The sequence below is a fragment of the Pinus tabuliformis genome, chromosome J (assembly GCF_031772625.1).
Source record: "Pinus tabuliformis cultivar Carrire ecotype Pingquan chromosome J, CPIR1, whole genome shotgun sequence".
Taxonomy (NCBI): Eukaryota; Viridiplantae; Streptophyta; class Pinopsida; order Pinales; family Pinaceae; genus Pinus; species Pinus tabuliformis.
In genome coordinates, this window is record NC_142295.1 from 907379788 (window position 1) to 907386043 (window position 6256).

General features: G+C 32.7%; 1 pseudogene; it reads right to left on the reverse strand.

The window, feature by feature from the left end:
- Positions 1 to 756: 756 nt before the first annotated feature.
- On the reverse strand, positions 757 to 1883 carry LOC149229663 (aquaporin PIP1-2 pseudogene; annotated as a pseudogene).
- Positions 1884 to 6256: the final 4373 nt, after the last annotated feature.

Here is a 6256-nt window from a genome sequence, read left to right on the forward strand (position 1 = left end):
ATAGCCTGACCTGATCCCTCTTATATCCCTTACTCCATACCGAAACCAGAGACCAATTACAAGCTCTCTGATGACTACATTAACGCCAGGTGATAACCTCCCACATGTAATAATGGCAGCATGGACTTCATTAGGGCTAAAACGTATCTCAGACCGAGGCCCTGCTCTGTGATATAGTACTTGTGTTTCCCTTGACATTGTCTGGATATCCACAACAATGTCCTCCATTACCATATCGTTCTCAGTCACAAAAAACCCTTCAATGGGGGCGAAAATACTGGTTATGCATAAGAGGATTTCCAAAAGTGGGTACATCCTGTAAATATTCTCTTAAGTTGGGAGTACCCTGAATCCTCTTCTGCGCATGACATTTGATGACAGCCCCTGCTGTTGATGGCTCCCTTACTTTTCTTTTGCATTGCAGATATCAGGAAAGAATGCAATGAAGACAGAAACAGAAGATTTTATAAAATTCAAAGATGATGATAATGATGAAAACTATTAAATCACTCACAGATGGTAAGGAATGAACACACTATATCATTCAGGCACGATAATAACAATAACAATGTAAGTTATATAAATGAAAAGAAACCAGAGAAGATGGTATTCTAACTGAAGTCACGCCTGTTGTTCGTTAAACTCGTTTCAGAAACCAGAATTAGCTGTTCCAGAAACTAGACTTTTTTTTCAACCACACTGGCTATAACTTCCATTAAAAAAGAAGATAAAGACGAAATTTACAGACAGACCCACTGAGTGCAACAACCAAAGTGTCCATTATTTTACAGTGAGAGGAATAATACACTCCACTGAAGCCCACGAGAGCAGAATCTGCCAGTGGCTTCCGCTGGCCTAAATCACACTTAAAACATAATATATGGATATCATCCATCCTGTAAAACCATTTATCAGACGACAATACACATGCGTTAACAGACCTCTCAGCCTTAAAGTTTAAGCCCCCTCTCCAATATGCTGGGCTAGGCTGGGCTATTTCTAGGAGCGAGTTTTGAAGGGAATGGCACAAATGATCATCTTGTGGTAGAGGGATTCAAAGTGCCAGCGCCCAAGAATGGACCGACCCAGAAAATCCAATGGTCATCCCAAACATGAGACTTGTTGTAGATGATGGCAGCTCCCAAGCTTCGGGCAGGGTTGATGCCAGTTCCAGTGATGGGAATTGTGGCAAGGTGAACCAGAAAAACTGCAAACCCTATTGGAAGTGGTGCTAGCAGAGGAACGTGAGAATCCCGGGCGCTTCGTTTGGCATCGGTAGCAGAGAAAACGGTGTAGACCAGAACGAAGGTTCCCACAATCTCAGCACCCAAGCCATCTCCCTTGGTGTAGCCATGAGCCACAGAGTTAGCACCTCCACCGTCCGCTTGGTACTCGCCTTCCATGAAGCCCTTCACAACACCAGCGCCACAGATGGCTCCCAAGCACTGACATATCATGTAGAACACAGCCCGGGGCAGAGACAACTTTCTGGCCAAGAACAGCCCAAAGGTCACTGCTGGGTTAATGTGACCACCTGAAATACCTGTTGTGCAATAGACGAGACAGAAGATCATTCCCCCAAAGGCCCATGCAATCCCCTGAATTCCTACAGATCCAGTGCAAACATTGTCGGCCCTCTTGACACCCATGACCGTGAGGATCGTGATGTAAAGAAACAAGAAAGTCGCCATGAACTCTGCAATACCCACCCTCTAGAAGGACCATGACGCCAACTCCCCGGGTTCGAACAGTGGCGCGGGATCCGGCTCCTTGTAATCCTTTTCCCTCGTCTGTGCCGCAGTCCCCAGCGGCTGCCTCTCGGAATACTTGTTCGCCCCGAGCTTAACGTCTTCTTCTTTTCCTTCCATTTCAACACAAAGAACCAGAGGATTCTGACACTGTCTGAACTCAGTCAAAACAAGGAGCTCCCAGGAACAATACACCGCCACTGCAATAGCTCGTCCCCAATCGGAGTAGTCTGTCAGGCCCCATTCCCTGCGATTTGAATCCGATTTTTTGTCAAGTCGTGGCAGGGAATGTCAGGATTGCGAGGGGAGGGTGGCGGAGAAACAGAGAAGGAGGGTGGCGGAGGGCGGGGACATTCCTGGTGGCCGGAGCCGGACGATTTTCCGGCCGGTGCCGGAAAACGGGCCATTCTACCGCCTAGGTAGACTACTCCATATTAATCCGTTAATCCGTTAACCCAATATATTGTACATCGTATCAAATTTAGAGTGGACTTAATATTCTTAGTGGATATTACAATAGGTTTTTGGTAAAAATTCTGTAGTATATATTACACATTAAAATATATAATTTTTTAAAAATAATTTAATTTATTTATATTTAAATTAAACATGTTATTGTCTTTTGCTTTTATTAATTAAATAAAAGTACATAAATCACATTAAAATGTAGGATAGATATTTATGACATAATTTATTTTGAAAAGTTTTAAAATTATTGTTAATAAGTGTAATCATTTTATATTCTTATTTATAAAAATGGCTGATGATTAATATAATCTATTAAAAAATATATTATTTAAAATTACATATATAATTGAAAATGATTATTTAAATTCATATATATAATTTAAAAAGATTTATTACTGGTATGTGAGAGATATATTTTTATTTTTGCATTATATTTTTAAAGGGTAGAAGTCACTTAAGTTTTTGTGGGAACTTAACCACATATGATAGATTTTACCCTATTAATGAATGAATGATACTCAAAATAATAAGATGTTTGTAATATAAATAAATATAAAATTTCTCATATTTACAAAGCAAAGTATAATAGAAATTTATGATAGGACCTCTATACTCAAGTCTAATAATAAGATTTTCATAAGACCTATCCACAAACTATAAAAAGCCAAATGTAAACTATTAATAATTATTTCTATGTTACAATACAAATAATGTTAATTTACAAAATTTAATATTGCATTAATTACAATTTAAAATTAATCTAATTATAACATTTTAAAATTTTAATCTTTGTATTTTTATTGCTTTCTATTTTAATTTAGCTATATTTAAATTAAGCGGCATGGACTAACTACTATGTAATATTTGTTAATTCACAAACCAAATCAAACTATCTAATTTTCAAACTTTTCCATAATACTATTAAATCTAATAACTATAATTTAATAATAAAGAAAAATAAAAAAATACAATTCTATAGAGCTTAAATATCCACTTTCCAATTTTTGTTCATAAGCAAAATTAAAAAGCTAAATATCGACCTTCTACAAAAAATTTATAAGCAAAATTAAAAAGCTATTCCAATATATCCGTCCACGCTTATAGGCAAATTAAAAACTAGGAAAAATAAAATAAAGGGTGAACCTGTGCATTGAGAAATTTAAAACAAAATATATAATAATGAAAATAGTTATATAAATTTTGAATTTTTTCGGGAGGTTTCTCTCTATGCTTTTTGAGTATAGGAATAAAATCTTAAATCAAATTAAATAATTTGTTTTTTAGGTCCCATAAACCAAAGTTTAGTCTCTAGACATTAACCACCACCATCATCATTATCAATAATGTAATTTTTAAAATTTATTTTTATTAATTGATTATTAAAATATTATAAAATTTAAGATTTTAATAAAAAAAATTAATTAATTAAATTTAATAATAATAATAAAATATTTATTTATTTTTTAAATAAAATAAATATATAATATACTATTTGATTAAATAAATAGTTAAAAATATATAAATTATGTTTATTAAAAAAAAAAAAAAAAATTCTCAATCTTTCAATATAATAAAATAAAATAATCTTAAAAAAAAAATTATACTATTCCAAAATAATGGAAACAACTTTATAAAATTTCTCCCTTATCTTCTCCATTTTCACTTTAAACTCAATATCAAAATAAAAATAAAGGCAAAAAAAATTATTAAAATCTTTATAGCGGCCTCATAGTTTCTGTTCCTTTATTTTAATTTATTTCTATATAGAATATAAATTTTAAATTAAGATATGAAAAATATTTTAAAAAATTATTATAATTAATTTTTAAATAGTAAAAATATGAATATTAAATAATTATTACTGTATTATTTTAAAAATAAAAAATAAGATCATCACTATTAAAAAATCCTATTACTGTATTATTTTAAAAATAAAAAATAAGATCATCACTATTAAAAATTCCTATATCAAATGAAATAATTTATTTAAATTTTATGTTATTTAATTATTACATTTTTAAATTTTTTCAATAATATTTTTATGTGAATTTTGTATTTAAACTTTTTAATCAGTCCAAATCTCATTTTGAATAATAAAAAATCACAAGTATATATATATATATATATATATATATATATATATATATATATATATCCCATAAAAATTAAAAAATATAGCGTAATCAAATTGGTGTATTTTGTAAAAATAATAAAAATTAGGATTATAATTTGTTTTTTGGGTTAAAATCCTTAAAAAAAAAAACATAGCAGAGTCAAATTGGTTTATTTTATAAAGAATAATAAAAAATTAAATTAAAATCCCAAAAAAGTTAATAAACATAGCATAGTCAAACTGGTTTATTTACTTTTACAAAGTATACTTTGTATTAATGGATTTTCTTATTTAGAAAAAAATCATAGCTATAAATAAATTAGAATTAGAATAAAATATTTAAATAAATTAGAATTAGAATAAAATATTTAAATGAAAGAATATCGAAATAAAGCTTTATCTTGTGTCGGTGGTCACCCTATCTCCCCTTACGGCACAGCATTGACCCTACTCTCAAAGAAACAAAACCATATATGGTAAAAAGAAAAGAAAAGAAAGCAGAGACTCTTTCTATGCTTCTCCTCCCGTGATGATGAAGAGAAGGTAATAATTGCTCTCTCTTTAATCAATCAATTTATCATTCTCCCAATGCCATGAACGTAAAAGTTACACATTTATTTATTAAATATTCTCTCACGCTTCGCGCTTTTCGTTCAACGATTCTTCCGGAAGGGACGGACGTTTCGCCAACCTTTAAAAATGAATAACTGTCTTTAGATATTTTCATGTTTGCCTGGAATTTGATGTCCCACGAGATGTGTTAGTGTTAACTACATTTTGGTTGAAATTAAAAGTTATAATAGAAGATATTTATTATTAGTAATGGTTCAAAGGGGTAAAGGTAAATTGAATACAAAGCAAAAAATAAACTCATAGTGTACTTCATATTTCAGTGGCAGTGCAAAAATATTGTTTAGACTCTTAGGGATATACATGCTGCCATTGCCTATGTGTAAGAATGGACAATGAAGTCTAGGAGAGTCGCACATCATTTGTCAAAGACGATGATGTTGCAGGCAAAGCAAGACAAATCAAGGATCTGTATGTTGATCCAAAACTATGAGCAACTTGCTCCGTTCTTCAATAGCATACAAGCTTCATATGCACGGTTGTATAAGAGTTTGGATGTCATGGTGAGAACACACAAGATCTTGTCAATCGGTTCCCTCACCGATGCTAAGGAGAAAAACCAAGTCTGGCTAGAGATCGATAGGTACATGGAGCAACTAAAGCGAGAGGCCACCAACGATGACTTGGATTTGAGCGCAGAAAACATGTAGAAGTACATTTGTGGTCTTGTTGTAGTCAAGACCATGTTGTGCATGCTTTGGGATGAGTTGGATAAGGTTTCCAAGACTATATACCCAGAAGTTATGGAGGTAAGATTCCGTTATCAGAAAGACATTATCAAGCAGTATGGGGACACCATAAAACATTACCAAGCTTGGTGTCAATATGTCACCGAAAGTCATCAAGTGGATGTTGCCAAGTTGGTATTTCCCCAAACTTTTGAGTCATAGTGTTTTGTCTTGTTAGGTTTTCTCTAGCCTATTTTGTCTCACATGGGTACATGTGGAAAATGTATACTATTTGTCAAATTAATTGAATGTGAACAATCTCTATGTAATGTAATGAGTTATTTGTAAAGAAGTTGAAGAGTCATGAGGGTAGTCAAAGAGTCACATGGGGAATCTCAAGGGTCACCCCACCCTTTGTTATAAATAGAACCTCATAACTTATAGAATTGGATTTTGGGAGTCAAAATTTTGGCTAGGATTAGGCTTAGAGAAGGGTTGGGAGTATTGTGATGAGCCTTGGATTCTCCACAACATAGAGCGAGTATACCTCTTTGGAGGAGCAGGTGTTCTTGATTGTAATCTGCTACTATTGGGACCAGTAGCTGTCAATGGTGTATGTATGGATGGAA